General features: G+C 38.7%; 1 non-coding gene across 1 annotated transcript; it reads right to left on the bottom strand.

The window, feature by feature from the left end:
* Positions 1 to 5,699: 5,699 nt before the first annotated feature.
* On the bottom strand, positions 5,700 to 5,772 carry Trnas-gga (transfer RNA serine (anticodon GGA)). The gene has a single exon. It is a non-coding gene; the product is annotated as a tRNA-Ser (tRNA).
* Between the last annotated feature and the right edge of the window lie 12,091 nt (positions 5,773 to 17,863).

Genomic DNA, 17,863 nt, shown 5'->3' with positions numbered 1-17,863 from the left:
AAAGGAAACCAAAATCAATTTAACCTGTGATGTTTATCATAATCCATTGATGAAAACAATGAATGAAGCAGTGTTGTCATGTTCAAAAATCATTCGTTAAAACATTTTTGTTAGAGAGACGTTTACTCCGTTTTGTAAAAATGACATATAGTGTTGCGTTGCTATAAGTTGGATAGAAGAGAAAGTTCATTTTTACAGTGTTGTGGAGCGTTTTCCTGAGACGCTGCAAAGGTACATTATGTGTACACCTCAATGAAGATACCTGTTTCGCACCATAACGTTTGTGTATATATACCATGATCAGGTGTGTTGGAGTATAATATTACCGCAGTACATTGGTCAACGAATGCGATCATCATATTTCTAGCTTGGACTAGGACATGTTCTCCTTTAAATAGTCTCATTTTTTTGAGAGAATAAGTGAACGAACATAATACGAGAAAGCAACAAACACTAATGAGAGCTTTACTATTGACCTGCGAGGGACGTTTGATACATAAAATTACCCAGTTTCAGTATATGCTCTAACACAATATTAATAAATATGGTAATCTCAGTGGGACATTGCAAAAAGTAATTTCGGGTATGGATTTAACATGTAATATCATTATAAATTGAAGAGCTTACTTTCAAAAGGCGCTAAATCCATCATTTTTTTTTCAATGGATTTAGCGCCTTTTGGAAGCAAGCTCTTCAATTATTAAGTAGAGGGTAAAGAGTTAATCGTTCATAAATTTGAAAACAGAGGAAGCAATCTAGTATGGTGTTATGCACTGGCAGAATTCGTGTTATAGGAAATACCCGGCATCATTTTCATTAATGACCAAAAGACATCCAAAGCTAACATTTCGGACTTGGGATAAAGATAGTAAATCTGATCATTAATACTGATTTACATTGTAACAATTATAATCAGTGTCCGCAGTGCTACTCCTGAAGGTCTTGAAGACACTGAAAATTCAATAGGGTATTAAGAGTGATGTTGTTGTTCACTTACAATTTGCTGAGGAAGGGAAGGAGAAAGGCCATCATGGAATAAAAAGATTTTTACGCCTTTATGAAATTTGTGGTTTCGATTATATCACAATGATAGCAAATAACATGAGAATCGATAATTTTGTAATTGACAGGAAATCGATCAATTAGTTCCCGCTCAGCTGCTTATTGATGATTAATGTAATATGTCGTAGTATGATGTAAAAGTGTAAACATCGTCATTGAAGAGTTCATAATTGAAAAAGGAGATATCCTGAAAAGGGCTTGGAAGAGTTTGATCATGGCTCTGTGTTTATCCTAAGAATGCATTTTATGTAGACAAGCATAAAACAATCAAGCAAAATGAAACGATCGCTGCAAACGCCGACCCTTAAAGTTATTCCACCTAAACCGGAGCAACTGATTTTGAATAAAGAGGAATCAAATCACCATTTCATCAACCTATTTGTCGGCGACTCAATTTAATCCATGTACAAGAAGTGAAATTCCGCGTTCAGAATCAAAAGATTTCGATGCTGACTATAGTAGTTGTTATAATGTTCAGTACAATGAAAGTAAATGAATACGGAGCAACTTCCGTTCATTAGCTGTACATGTTTGAGGCAAACACCATTTATACATTTATTGGCGATCAAGGATATGAAAGTGAAAACAAATTTTGAGAGAGGAGTGGGCTTTTGGTTCTTTTCATGGGCGTAGGCAGCTCACGGGGGGCCAGAAATACTGGGGTCATCCCACTAGACCGACACCCACGAGTCAAACAGCCCACGAGTTCGACAATAGGTAAAAACAGCCCACGACTTCGACAGATACAACACGGGGCTTAATGTGTCGGTCTCGTGGGCCTTGTTAGCTTAGTGTCAAATTAATGGGCTGTATGACTCGTGAGCTGTATAGCTCATGGGCTGTATGACTCGTGGGTGGTCGGTCTCGTGACGTGCACCCGAAATACTAACATACAATATGCCTGGTCGAACTTCAGTTACACTTTTACATTCACACTCGGAGTATGGAAGAATAGTTGCGCAAGTTCATCCCAAGCTTTGGCCTGATATCAACAGAAGGAGGGCAACCATCTCTAGTCATTGCTAAGTTTTCACAGCTTGGGAAAAGGTCCCATTTCAAGTCAAACCGTATGACTTATGACATACAGAGACACACACTGCAAATATTATTAGTCTCAATGTCATCTCCTACTTCCAGCCCTTGCATGTTGAAATTGAATGTGAAATGGTGATACTAATTCATCAAAAGAAAATCTAAAACATTTTGACACAAAATTATATTCCATCCGCATAAAAGCTTTGAATGTTTATGAATCTTAAAAAAAAAAAAATTAATCGGGGATCTTGGATTTAAATGTTTGGAATGCTTTCTTAGATCACTTCAAAAAGTGTTCATCATTTTGCTTTATAGTTCTGTAAAAGCGCAATGAGTTTAACGATGACACGTTTGGAAAAAAAAAGGCTTAAGTTCATTTGATTAAAAAAAATCATATGAAATGTGTCTGATAGCCCTTTCGGGCAACTAAGATCTTGAAATTTCCAAATTTTGTAGCCAGAAATTGAAATAAATACAACAATCCATGACGAATTTTAGTTGCCCGATCTAGCACCCAATATAACCTATTTGGAAATTGTGTGCTGTGTATGTGTGTGTGTGTGTGTGGTGTGTGTGTGTGTGTGTGTGTGTGTGTGTGAGTGAGTGGTAAAGGAATTGAAAGATGACCGACAATGTAAGTACTCGCTCGTGCCACTTTCCTGAAAGCCTTGGAAATCGTATGAGATATACTAGTACGCTTTCGATTGGACATCTACGCACGCTCAACATTGACAGAGCAGGGATATCATATGTGTTCACATAACTCTAAAGAGCAGGAAAGATCTCCTGCAAACGTCACCCGTTCTGCAGACAAGCACATGGAGGAGCCTACCACTGCAGTGATTTTCCACATCGAGGGGGAACGGGCCTGAGTATCCATATCATATTATCATAAATTCAACCTCAACATAATCACAAAGAAAATAAAGTAATATCAAACAAAACTAGTACATTCATTCTGAATCTTGAATATCTCATAATTCTCAAGGATGCAAAAGTTGCTTCATCCACATGCAGGTTCAGCTAACTCGAGATAAAGAATGTAAAGTAAATGTTTAATTTTTGTTTCTCCCTTTTCAACAATTTTAGAGTAAATGTAGCAAGACGTCATTTTTTTTTTGCGGCAATTTTGGCGACCATCTTTAAAGGACAAGTCCACCTTAATAGACATGTGAATTGAGTGAATGCAGCAATATTAGGAGAGAACATCAGTGAAAGTTTGAGGAAAATCGGGCAATCCGTTCAAAAGTTATGAATTTTTGAAGTTTCTGCGCAGTCATTGCTGGGTGAGAAGACTACTACGGTGTATGCTGTCACATGCATAGAACGACAGAGAATTTCACACAATTTTACTTTTTGAAAAAAAGTGCACATTTCCTCGACTTGTCATTGACGTATGTTAAGGGTAATATTCCCCCTGCCTTCTGAAAGACGCAAGTCAAGTGTTCCTTTATTATGCGAGAAAAGTGAAAATGTGTTGAAATTTCTTTATATTGTCTGGTATTATCGTTCTATACATGTGACATCACAAGCTGTAGTAGTCTTCTCATCCTGCAGTGACAGAGCAAAAATTAAAAAATTCATAACTTTTGAACGGATTGTCCATTTCCCCCAAACTTTCACTAATGTGCTCTACTAATATTGCTGCATTCACTCAAACCACATGTATATGAAGGTGGACTTTTACTTTAATATTTCAAAGCCCTCAATTGGATGCAAAAGAGCTTTATCACTTAGATTGGAATCCAACACTCACAAAAGAAAAAAAAAAACGGACGGGTTCAGCTTCTTACACCAAGACTACTATACATTTAAAATGATCTAAAATATGGGCCAGAGAGATGAAGAGAGAGAGAGAGAGACAGAGAGGGTGGGGGGGGGGGGGAAGAGAAAATGCTTTGTGAATTTGTTAAGGGTCGAAAGTAGTTTTCCATACTCAAGAGTTTTAATTATCACTTTGGTTTACATATATGGTTTACATATATTTCATGTTCAAAACATGCATCAGTTAGAACAGCACAATTTTGTATGGAGTCATTCAGCTTGCTGGAAGCACTTAGCCAATAATAATGGAGTCCGAAAGTGCCTTATTAATTTCAATACTATCACGATCACAAAAATATGATAATAGATCTGTGATAGTGATATGACAATACAATTATCTCAAACGACAGCTTGCATGGCGTGGGCGTTTTATGACTGAAACTAATGATTGGCATTCTCGAGTGGCTGCATGCTGTGGATCCTCTTGTATCGCTTCCTTGAAAGCCCAGACAACTTTATGAGATTCTGCTCGAACGTATTCCTATCATGCGCACGCAGACTTTTTAATACTCCACCGTCACCAATCAGCTCAGTGCCATCAACAGTAATTATTGTTCATTTCTATTCCAGGTTGCTCGAAGGGATTCAAAGGAACATTACACCGACTTTCAGACTTTCGTATAATAGCATGCTGGTATTTCGGAGCTATCTGCAGTGGCTGTGCCATGATTCCCCCCTTTTCGCGATGGAGAAAAGAATTATATTCTTTATATGGATTTGTGCTCATTTCATGTTTTGCAATCCGTCTGTGGAGTCCTCAGCATTGGGAACTAATACATGTAGGTGCCTTTCAATTTTCTTTTTATCACTGACATATCTCGCACATTTCTCTCTTTCTCACTTCTTGTAGCATGTCGTTGTTTACACGAGAATGGAATGTTATATCAGTATGCTTAATGAACCTCTGTTCCAACAATTTCCACAAGTAATTAGGTTCTATTAAGTTAAGCTTTTTCATTTTTAAAGAAAAGCTTTTTAAAGAAAAGCAATATATGACTTAACTACTGGGCTATGACCCCCAGGAAGACGAATGCGTTCCAAGAATTTGGTAAGAAAATAGATTTTCGGCTTTAAATCATGTCAAAGAACTGACATCAGCTGGAATACTAGGGGAATGTTTCATTGTTCCTTTTATTACTATCCTCAGCTAATTCAAGTGCACTCTTTGTGATCCTTATCATCACGCAGATTTCAGTCTAAATTGTTCGGGGATTCCACTAGAACGGGAGATACGGTGTAACAAATCCTGCGTTGACAACCGTGATAGTTGGGTTCTGCAGGCACCCCGTGGAAGGAGAATCCTCTATATTCTCAATTCCATCAACAATATAGTGGTGGGATTCGAAAGACTTGATGGAATAGCAAACAAGAAATCTCGGAATCTGATAGTGAAAGACACAGAGTATTCTCCCTTTTTGTCGCTCACCAATCAGACGAAGCTACGGTTATGGTATATATATCTACCCTGTGAAATTCAACATGACTGTGGAGTGTTACGAGGGTAAGTGTAGTTAACACAGCATGAATACAACTGTTCACTGACTGTTAGTTACTCCAACACTTGTTTTTCCCTTCGTTATTCGGAACCTGATGTTACCATTTGCATGACAGGACATAAAATCTATGAATGAGTTGACACTATATTCAAATTCATGAAATTCTTCCGCCGAGATGTTTTCATTGCAACTGATTAACAAATTGCCCTACATCGACATAAATAAGCACTGAATTAATCAGTGTTTTAGTAGTAGCCATGATAAAAACTCATGGGCGTACGTATACTCGAGCAGGATTCGAACCTACGACCTCCTGATCTCCGGACAGGCGTCATCTCCACTAGACCACCGAGCTTCCGCCCGACAGCAAGCGTTGGTTCTAATCCTTATAGCATGCAGCGGGTACTGCGTAATTATTAAAATTCATGAAATTCTTCCGTCAAGATGTTTTCATTGGAACTGATTAACAAATTGCCCTACATCGAAATAAGGATTAGAATCAACACTTGCTGTCGGGCGGAAGCTCGGTGGTCTAGTGGAGATGACGCCTGTCCGGAGATCAGGAGTTGACATTAACTGTAAAAAAAGCCGTGTGATTTCAAAATAACCGACATCGTGTTTTTAAACGAGTGAAACATGAAGATCTACAGCGAGGACGTACTCTGTTGACACACATTACTATTATGTAAGGCATTCCAAACAAAAGATTCAAGTCTTATAACCTAAAAGACGCGATGAAACAGTGACATAATATGGAAGTAAAATGAAAGTACACAAAGTAATTAAATGCCGTGTCATATACCTCATTTTCATCGAAGCCATAATACAATATATCAAAATGACATGTTATGTATACAAATATTTAGTGATTGACAACAATGTCATTATTTCATGGGATTGTTATGGCTAAAGGGAGAAAACCACCGATTCTTAATCTCTGTATAGGGTCCCGGTCTGAGTCCCATGGCGGTGGCGATAGTGCATTTTAAGCAAGGTGTCTTGTCCTTGTCCTTTGCAGGAAAAGTAAGGTCTCTCTTGCCGTGTTTGTTTGACTTTTGATATACAGTTTTCATTCTTCCATGGTGACTACTCAAAATAATCCACTCTCAAGCTGAAACCCAAAGTCCAACAACAAAGTGTACAGAAAGAGAATCACAAACATTGCAGAGTTACATGGTTACACATTGCGGAGTATTAAAACATGACACACAAAACAGTCTATGTACATCACCGTTTATTGTTAATATAATTATAGAGGTGTTGTACACATACTTGATTATCCCCACAACAAATGACTAGTTTGTCTGCTACTCGTACGAAACGTGTGAAATGCAATTTGAGATAGGGAAATTGTCCTGGACCATACTCGATGGCAGTTGCAATGTAGAATGTCCGGTAAAAAAGATATTCTATTTTGTGAATACTTGGTCGCTAGATATCCTGGCCATTGTAACCCCCCCCCCCCTTCAAAAAAAGTAAAACAGGAAAGAGGTGTTTTTTTTTTTGTTGAAATGTCGATATGCATGTGTTGTGTCGTTGTCCATGATACCGTGATAATCAATTCACATAACATAACCATCATTCCGTATCCGTATCTGTTACAGTGTATTATTATACTGTATTTTGTCCTCAATTCGGTGTAAATGTTTATTCCAATACCGGATGAACAGAAAGCCATCAAGTACTGAATATTAGTTAATAGACTGATATCTCGACATTCACTAATAATATCTACAATAATAAGTGTTATTATTGATCCGTACGTGACGTATGAGTTGCATTTATAAATTCTATTGATGACTCACGACAGTTTGTTCAATTTCTTCATACTTTCCCCGGTTTGAGAAGGAAAGTTAAAGCAGAGTGCGATCTACATTAGATAAAAAAACAAACAAACACACACACACACACACACACACACAAATAGTAAATTATGAATGGCATTGCTTCTTCTGTTCCTATTGAGAAACTGTGAAGGGGAAACCATAGTGTATATATATATATAACTCGAAGAAGGATTTAAACCATAATTCTGCTAACTAACGGTCAGTTGCCACCTTCTTTCTTCTCATTATTTCAGTTAAACAAGGATATACATTCTTATCCCACAAGGCAATCTGATAAATTTCATCTACAAAATCCTAAAACGGTGATGGCTCAGAAATCTATCAGACCATAGGCGTACCCAGGATTTTTTAGAGGGGGGTGTTTAAGATTAGATCTATTCTTCATTTTGGCTGAAAATAATTGATTGACAGGAGAAACGGGAACGCTTTGGAAGTGTGGTGGAGGGAGGGGGTGGGAAGCGGGAAGAAGCTCAAAGGAGTTTTGTCGATGAGCCTGAAAATGGTAATAATAACGATGATTATAATGACAATAACAATTATGTTAATGATATGAATTAAATCAATTCATCGTTTATTGTCCATATGGGTATTTGTTCTCTCTACATGTAACTGAATGGAAATTACATATTCAGAAGATACAGAGACATGTAGACATTAAAATAAAACATGCAAATACATGAAATTTTGAGGGTGTGTATATATGCATGCTAGTGCGTGCGTGCGTGTGTATGTGTGTGAGCGCGTATGTGCGTGTGCTGTCAGTCTGGAAACTGTAATGGGGACTGCATGTAATACATTCCACTGCCCAGTCATTTTTTTCCTTATATATTATGGAATGACGGTGTGAAACGACAAATTACTGGCAACGACATCAGGAGAATGACATAACGATTATATGCGAGCGAGCGAAGCGAGCGAGCTTGAAAATTGTGACATTTACAGTCCCAAAACTGCCGGTTGTGGCGATATTTTTTCGCTTTGGAAATTAAGGGGGCGCACCGGGCGCAACTGCTGGCAATTACTGGCAGCGACATCAGGAGAATGACATGACGATTATATGCGAGCGAGCGAAGCGAGCGAGCTTGAAAATGTTAACATTTTACAGTCCCAAAAATGCCGGTTGTAGCTATATATTTTCGCTTTGGAAATTAAGGGGGCGCAACTGCTGGCAATTACTGGCAGCAACATCCTAGTAGAATGGCATAACGATTAAATGCGAGCGAGCGAAGCGAGCGAGCTTGAAAATTTAGATATTTTACAATTCCAAAACTGCCGTTTGTAGCTATATTTTTTCGCTTTGGAAATGAAGAGGGGGGGGGGGGACGCACCGTGCGCAACTGCTGCTGACAATTCCTGGCAGCAACATCAATGAGAATGGCATAACGATCAAATGCGAGCGAGCTTCACAATTTTGACAGTTTACAGTCCCAAAACTCCCTTTTGTAGATGTGTTTTTTTTTTCTCTTTGGAAATTAAGGGGGCGCACCGGGCGCAAGTGCTGGCAATTACTGGCAGCAACATCGGGAGAATGGCATCACGATTAATGCGAGCGAGCGAAGCGAGCGAGCGTGAAAATTTTGACATGCTCTGTGTCCCCAAACTGCCATTTGTGTAGCTATATTTTTTCGCTCTGGAAATTAGGTGGGCGCACCGGACGCAACTGCTGGCAATTACTGGCAGCGACATCAGGAGAATGACATAACGATTATATGCGAGCGAGCGAAGCGAGCGAGCTTGAAAATTTTGACATTTTACAGTCCCAAAACTGCCGGTTGTAGGCTGATAGCTATATTTTTCGCTTTGGAAATGAAGGGGGGGGGGGAGGGGCGCACCGGGTGCAACTGCTGGCAATCACTGGCAGCAACATTAGGAGAATAACATAACGATTATGATATGCGAGCGAGCGCAGCGAGTAAGCCTGCAAATTTTGACATTTTACAGTCCAAAAACTGCCGTTTGTGTAGCTGTATTTTTTCACTTTGGAAATTAAGGGGGGGGGGGCGCACCGGGCGCAACTGCTGGCAATTACTGGTACCAACATCAGGAGAATGGCATAGCGATTAAATGCGAGTGAGCTTGAAAATTTTGATATTTTACAGTCCCAAAAATGCCGGTTGTAGCTATATATTTTCGCTTTGGAAATTAAGGGGGCGCAACGGGCGCAACTGCTGGCAATTACTGGCAGCAACATCCTAGTAGAATGGCATAACGATTAAATGCGAGCGAGCGAAGCGAGCGAGCTTGAAAATTTAGATATTTTACAATTCCAAAACTGCCGTTTGTAGCTATATTTTTTCGCTTTGGAAATGAAGGGGGGGGGGGGACGCACCGGGCGCAACTGCTGCTGACAATTACTGGCAGCAACATCATGAGAATGGCATAACGATGAAATGCGAGCGAGCTTCACAATTTTGACAGTTTACAGTCCCAAAACTGCCTTTTGTAGATATGTGTTTTTTTTTTCTCTTTGGAAATTAAGGGGGGCGCACCGGGCGCAAGTGCTGGCAATTACTGGCAGCAACATCGGGAGAATGGCATCACGATTAATGCGAGCGAGCGAAGCGAGCGAGCGTGAAAATTGTGACATGCTCTGTGTCCCCAAACTGCCATTTGTGTAGCTATATTTTTTCGCTCTGGAAATTAGGTGGGCGCACCGGACGCTACTGCTGGCAATTACTGGCAGCGACATCAGGAGAATGACATAACGATTACATGCGAGCAAGCGAAGCGAGCGAGCTTGAAAATTTTGACATTTTACAGTCCCAAAACTGCCGGTTGTAGGCTGATAGCTATATTTTTTCGCTTTGGAAATGAAGGGGGGGGGGGGGGGTGCACCGGGTGCAACTGCTGGCAATTACTGGCAGCAACATTAGGAGAATAACATAACGATTATAATATGCGAGCGAGCGCAGCGAGTGAGCCTGCAAATTTTGACGTTTTACAGTCCAAAAACTGCCGTTTGTGTAGCTGTATTTTTTCACTTTGGAAATTAAGGGGGGGGGGGGGGCGCACCGGGCGCAACTGCTGGCAATTACTGGTACCAACATCAGGAGAATGGCATAGCGATTAAATGCGAGTGAGCTTGAAAATTTTGATATTTTACAGTCCCAAAACTGCCGTTTGTAGCTATACTTTTTTGGCTTTGGAAATTAAGGGGGGGGGGGTACAACGGGCGCAACTGCTGTCAATAACTGGCAGTGACATCGGGAGAATAGCATAACGATTAAATGTGAGTGAACGGAGCGAGCGAGCTTGAAAATGTTGACATTTTTCAGTCTCAAAACTGCCGTTTGTAGCTATACTTTATAATAATGGGGGCGCACCGGGCGCAACTGCTGGCAATCACAGGCAGGAACATCAGAAGAATGGCATAGCGATTAAATGCGATCGAGCGGAGCGAGCGAGCTTGAAAATTTTGACATTTTGCAGTCCAAAAACTGCCTTTTGTAGCTATATTTTTACGCTTTGGAAATTGAGGGGGGGGGGTGGGGCGGATTCGCCACTGGTAGTCAAGGGTGTCGGTTTATGTTCATGATTTGGGGAGGTATGACCAGCGAGGGGGCGTCGAAGTGACCAAATGGGGGAAGGATATCCAAAATCTGCACTTTAGAACATCCTCCAATTGTTTGTGTTTGTGTGTGTGTGTGTGTGTGTGTGTGTGTTTTATATACACGAAAAAGTTAGGAAATAGCCCAGGTCAAGTCTTATTATTGGCAATGCAAGGCATTTTGATATAGCCTAGTATGTATAAAGCAACACTGCAAAATCATTAATGATCTAGCTTTGATATATACGAAGCGTAAGGTACAAAGGTGTACATTCTACATCACAACGCAACGTTGCAGCGACTCTTTTTGCCGTTTGGATGTTCTGAGTACACTGCGCACATCCTGCTTATATTCAGAATGCCAACCAGGAATCATGCTGAATCGCAATATTTTGTCGGCTCCGGACTTTTTGAACAATGTTTCACGTTATATACCTCTTAATTTATGGTTAAAAGAAATCTTAGAAAAATATCTTATTTCTTGATCCCCCTTTCATGTCGATTTCAAAAGCAGTTTACTAACCCTTGAATTACCATTTTTGTAAGTTTTTTTTTTTAATTCTTTCTTTACCAGCGGATGGGGGGGGGGGGAAGCTTGGCGCCCCCCCCCCCACACACACACAGTTAACAGGGATCGAATGTACCACTGTTTTGCATGAAATATAAAGTATGAGGGAAGTGGCAGCAAAAATATGAAGACTTTTTTTTTGTTTTTTTTTTTTCTTTTGCTTGTCAGCCGACTTTTGGCGGAAAATCAGACCTTGAAAGAACGAAGAATTTTTGTTGTTGTTTCTCTTATCTTTTGATTTTCTTTCTTCTTGACTGACAGGGGATTTTGACCCCCCCCCCTTTAAAAACGTAGCATAGCCCTGAATAATACCCAAATATATTCAATGAAAGGGTAATATGGATCTCCATTTCTTTGTATGTAATAACGTACTGGTATTATCTTCCTGTAGGTATTGTATTTTTCTATTTTCTTGATTTAAGTCAATAAAGCAATCATCCCAGGGGCATCGTTCTGTAATGATGGTGGGTGGGGGAGGGACTTCTGTGCGAATATCTGTGCGAGGGAGCGGAGCGACCGAGTGGGGGGAGGATGTGGGAGGGGGGATACCCCCCTCTCAGACGAGGAAGATTTTGCATTTTCAGACCTGAAATTAAGCGATCTGGTGCACACTTTTGGTGGTCAGCTTCGCGCGCGGTGCAGTAACGTAGTATTAACACTATACTGTACACGAGTTCTTTAGTGCGTATGATACTATGTAACTCCATAATGTATCATCATCCACACAAACATTAAGATAAAACAAGGAAGAGAGAGAGAGAGAGAGAGAAAATGAACACAAAAGAAAGGAAAGGCGGAATTCAAAACGGAAATAAAAGCGGTAAAGACAGCTTTTGTTTCATTTTGTCAACATCTAAACATTGCTGAAGAGGGGTGTTGAACAGCTCAAACACCTCCCTTTTGCCCAAGGGAGGTGTTTGAACACCTCAAACACCCCCTTTTGGCAAAGGGGGGTGTTTGAACACCCAAAACACCCCCCCCCCCTCGGTACGCCCTTGTATCAGACACACTGGACCTGATATTTGGAACTCTCTTCCTTCAGAAATTTGAACTTTAAAGTCTATATATTCTTTCAAGAAAGCTGTAAAGACAAGGCTGCTCTCTGGATATCAGTGATCTTATAAAATGTCATTGCAATTGTATTGTTTATGAAATTCCCTCGTTGAATTATCGCCGTTCAGAATTTATTGCGTAATGTTATGTAACCGACCACGACCTGTAACTGTTCACCTGTACCTCGGTGAGAAAATATTTTGCCATGTTTTACTATTCAGTGATCCAGGTGGTCTAACTTTGTGTATTAGCGAAAGCAGACAGACCTCTCCTCTCTCCTTTCCTATCTCTATGCAAGTCATCCCTCCCCCTATTTTCCTATATGTTATGTATTATGTACAAGGGCTGCATGCAAATCAAGCAATGCTTAAGCTGTAGCCCTTCTGCGTTATTCATTGCATCACTGATATGTTCTGTTGTACATTGTAAAGGCAATGAAGAAACTGTATTGCTGTATATTCTAAAGGTAATGAAGAAATTTACCTTGTTAGCAATTATGTTTATGTATATCCGTTTATATGTATGGTACCATCAATGTATATGATATATGTGTATGTATCTGCATGAGCAATAATATAATGCAGGAACCGATAAAATGAAATTAAATCAAAATCAAATCAAATCAAATCAAATCAAAATTAATCGTCTTCACCTAGAATGAGCTACGACGTGAATGATTGCTTATATATTATGAGTTACCCCAAATAATACTTCGAACATCGGTTATTAATTCTAAAGGTATACCATCGGTAAAGCTGGTAGAAGGACCCTCTCCCCTTGAAGGCCTGGTGGTTTTCGAATCAGACAAATATTTCTGCTTTGATGGATTTACCCCCAAAGCTGCTGAATTGGTCTGCGAAGAGCTCGGCTTCCCGGCGGCAAAGGGGTATACCAGTCAGAGTTTGGCCTCAGCAACACGAAACAAGACTCAAATGCTGTCATGTTCTAAAGGTAACTGAACTGCAGAACCGGTATTATGCATGCAGATCAGAACTTGTGAATGCATAATCATGTATACTATCCCAGGTAAAATACCATGTATCTCATCAAATAAACTTGATCGCTGGAAAGCACACTTTGCGTCCAAAATATAAACTCTGCAAGATATTCCGAAAAATAAAAAATCATAAACTGAAGCTAATGTGGTAATAGGCCTTTTGTCGTTGCCACAATTTGTTCTCTAAACGTGCAACACTTTTAATATCACGATATCGCAAAATTCCTAATATCATTATCTCCCTTCTTTTTAAAACTATACTGCCAGTTTTCTTGCTGTATACGTACATAACAATGAGCAATGGCACTTATAAATAACAATATTATATCACAGATCTTAAGTGTTGTGCATAATAACCCAAATACCTCTATGTTTGTTCATTTCGTTGCTTTTTTTCAAGACGATATTCACAATGTAGCGTGCTATGTTCGTACTTTCTTTCTCTCGTTCTCCCTCTCTTCCTGTTCATGAAGAAATAGCTGACAATCTGAATGGTTCTTTTGCACCGTGTTATGACCATGGTCTGCGTGACGATTACTTATGACATGAGATAGGATTTTTTTTTTTCCCTCGTTCATCCTCTGAATAGGTGGCGTGACATCGCCTGTCAGTTCAGTGAACTGTGAATGTAGTGTATAACTATGGCACGTATATTGTAATACGAATCTTGGAGAATGGATGTAGCAGTGTTGCGTTATGTAATCCCGTGTTCAGTTGGAATGGTGTCATGTCTTTTTACCGGGTGTTACTTATTTTCCCTCTTTTCTCTCAACAAATTGAATTTGAATTGCATTGACTCTAATGCTTTTGTATAAGATGCCATGGCACGCCACGAATTCGGTTTTATTTTTCCTTTTTCTTTTGAAAATAGGGTAACCAAACTGCAGGCCTTGTTTCATATCATGTCATGCCCATAGTCAGTGGCGTCGCTTTCTGTCACTAGGACTGCTGCTTTTTTTCTTCTCCTTTTCTTCTTCTTCCTCTTCTGCAATTTCTAACTCCTGTGTCATCCCTCAGCTGGGTGGCGTGATGTTGCCTGATGATTCGCTGAATTGCTCGTTTAAGTAGAATAAGTAATGGCACATATATATAGTGTTTTTACGTAAGTGAAAATGGATGTGGTCATGAGGTGTCACTTAGCTTCGGCTCTCATTTCAGGCTCTCCACCTGGTGGAGTAGCGTCAATCCGATTCTGTGATAAAATGTAGGTATAATGATTAACGATATGGAAAATTTGCTTGAAAGGAATTGTTAAGATAATGTATTTTCAGATTCTATTATATTATAATGTAGTGGATGTTTGACAGCAGTTTTTTTTTTTTTTTTTTTCGTCGAGGATTGGTTTAGTTCGTCCCTTCTCCTTTGTTAGGAGAATTCTTGTACTGACTCTGAGTTGACGAATAATTTGATTTTTATTGAATCTATAGTTTGGGTTCAGCAAACTTTGATGGGGTGGGAAGGGCTCTCTTTTTTGCATGTTGTTCATTACTCATAAAGAAGAGCTATAGAATTATGTGTAATAAGCTGTATATTTTTCTTGTCTTTGTGTTGTCCTTGTTTATTGTCGGTACTCTGCTCTCTCGTAACCCTTGCTTTTTGTCTTCTCTTGCTTCCCTCTCCCCCTTCCTCTATTCCTACTTCATTCTTTCCGCAGCGATGCTCGCATTCTTCTCTTATCCCTTTCTTCTGTTCTTTGGGTCATCGCCTTGTGCACTCGAACGCACTCTGCATGGTTCTCGCTGAAACTCGAGTTCGGTCTTGCCATTCATCATTTATATTTTAGATCAATAATAAAATCGACGAATTTTTTGAAATGTTTCATTAAGATCCAGTATCATATACAATTAATGACCCCCAAAATGATGAGTATCCTGCTGTTTATGATTTCGATTTTTATGAAACAGATGTAGACTTTAATGAGGATAATCATGAACAATATTTAAGTTCCAAGTGCTATACTATGAATCAGTTCAAATCTTGAACCGGACTCACTGATTGTTTTTCATTATTGCATTTGAACATAAGGAGCTTGAACAAGAATTTTGATAATTTTTGTTGTTTTCTGGACAATATTCATGACATATCTTTTTCTGTAATAGGCCTTACTGAAACATGGATTGCTCAGGATTCTGCTTCCGCATATTCTCTTCCAGGCTATGATTTTGTAGAAAATAGTAGACGCGATAGAATGGGCGGTGTTGGTTTATACGTTAAACAAAACCTTGATTACGTTGTACACAAAGATTTAATTTGTATGAACGGAGTCGTTGAGTCATTATGTGTTGAAATCAAGGTCACCTGTGCCAAAAACATACTTGCATCTATAATGTATAGACCTCTTAATTCTAACACCCAAGATTTTTTGGATTATTTGCAATATTTATTCCATAATCCAATATTTCATAATAAAGATTGCTATATTATGGGAGATTTCAATATAGATTTATTTAAGTTTCAAACAATGAATACGGCTCAATCTTTTCTTGATATTATGATGTCCACATCTTTTTTATCCCTTATAACCAAACCAACTCGAGTAAGCAATCACTCGGCAACTCTTATTGATAATATATTTTGTAATATTAACCCCTTACCGGTCTCTGGTATCATTCTTTCAGATTCATCAGACCATTACCCTATTTTCACTCACATACCCCTTCAGAAAAAAAAATACCATAAACGACCCGGTGTCAACTTTCCTGAAGGTGACACCTTGAAATACAGAGAGGTTTGAAAATGACCTCGGTAATGTGGCTTGGTCTTTTGTATATAATACCGAAAATACAAATGAGGCTTATGATTTGTTTATGAGTACTTTAATTTCGGTTATGGATAAGCATGTTCCTGTTGTTAAAAAGAAATTTAGAAATTATGAAAGATCCCCTAGACTTCCATGGGTATCTAAGTCTTTACTGCGGTCAATTTATCGAAAGAATAATTTGTATTATGCTGACAAAATTAAACGTACCCAGCAATCTCATGATAAATACACTTCATATAAAAACGTCCTCACACAAATATTACGTTATGAGAAACGGAAATATTTCACTTATCAGATAAAATTGTTTAAAGATTATATTCAAAGTACTTGGAAAATTATTGATATGGCTATCAACAAAAATAAGGACAAACTCCGTATTACATCAATCAAACATGGATATTTATTTGTTGATGATGTTTCCTCAATAGTTGATATTTTAATCAGTATTTTTCACAAATAGGAAGTAATCTTGCCCAAAATATTCCACATACTCATCTGAATTTTCAAGATTATTTAGAAGTCCCCAATCCTAGCTCATTGTTTTTCATGCCTTTGCATAGAAATGAATTATTAGATGTATTTCAGAATAAAAAAAAAAAAAAATCTCTGGATGTGACGGAATTGATAATGTCCTTTTAAAAAGTATTATTGATTATATCGTTGATCCACTTGTACATGTATTTAATTTGTCTATAAGTAATGGTGTTGACCCTGAGGCTATGAAAGTCTCCAAAGTAATTCCTGTCCATAAAAAGAGGGAAAGGGAAGATGTCTCCAATTATAGACCAATATCCCTGCTAACCTCTGTTTCGAAAATATTAGAAAGGGTTGTTTACATCAGCTTTTGAAGTTCTTAGACACCCATAAAATTATTTCTGATCATCAATCCGGATTTCGGCAAAAGCATTGCCGATCTCATGCAATCCTTACCTTCCTTGACAGGGTTTCAAAAGCGATATATACATTTCATCATACTATTGGAGTCTTCCTGGACCTCTCCGAGGCCTTTGATACCACAGACCACAACATACTACTTCACAAATTATCACATTATGGTATCAGAAGAAAGGATTTGGAGTGGTTTAGGAGTTACCTTACTTATCGAAAACAATTTGTACGTATCAACGGGCATGCATCGACTACGCAAAATGTTAACTGTGGTGTTCCTCAAGGAAGCTTACTAGGTCCCCTTTTATCTATTCTCTATGTTAATGATATGTCAAATTCTTCAAACATCCTCTCTTTCTTATTATTTGCGGATGATACTAATGTGTTTTTATCTAAGTTTGATTCTGATCGATTAATTGATACTTTAAACAGTGAATTAATGAAGTTACTTCAGTGGATAAGAGCGAACAAATTAACAATACATTTGCAAAAAAACTAAATGTATGCTGTTCAGTAATTCGCTGGAAAATTTACCGAGAAATATTTTCCTGGAAGACACGGTCTTAGAAGATGACTCTTCCATCAAATTTCTAGGTTTGATTCTGGACAATAAACTTACCTGGGGTTTACATATCGATTCTGTATGTCGTGTTATTTCAAGGAATATAGGTATTATAGACAAAGTTAAATTTTATCTTCCAGAAAAATGTACATTTCATGTTATATTCTACTTTGATTCTACCTTACTTAAACTATGGGATACTCGAATGGGGAAGCACTTTTCC

This window comes from Diadema setosum, chromosome 4 (assembly GCF_964275005.1).
Source record: "Diadema setosum chromosome 4, eeDiaSeto1, whole genome shotgun sequence".
In the NCBI taxonomy this organism is placed as follows: domain Eukaryota; kingdom Metazoa; phylum Echinodermata; class Echinoidea; order Diadematoida; family Diadematidae; genus Diadema; species Diadema setosum.
This window is presented reverse-complemented; position numbering and strand designations above follow the sequence as displayed.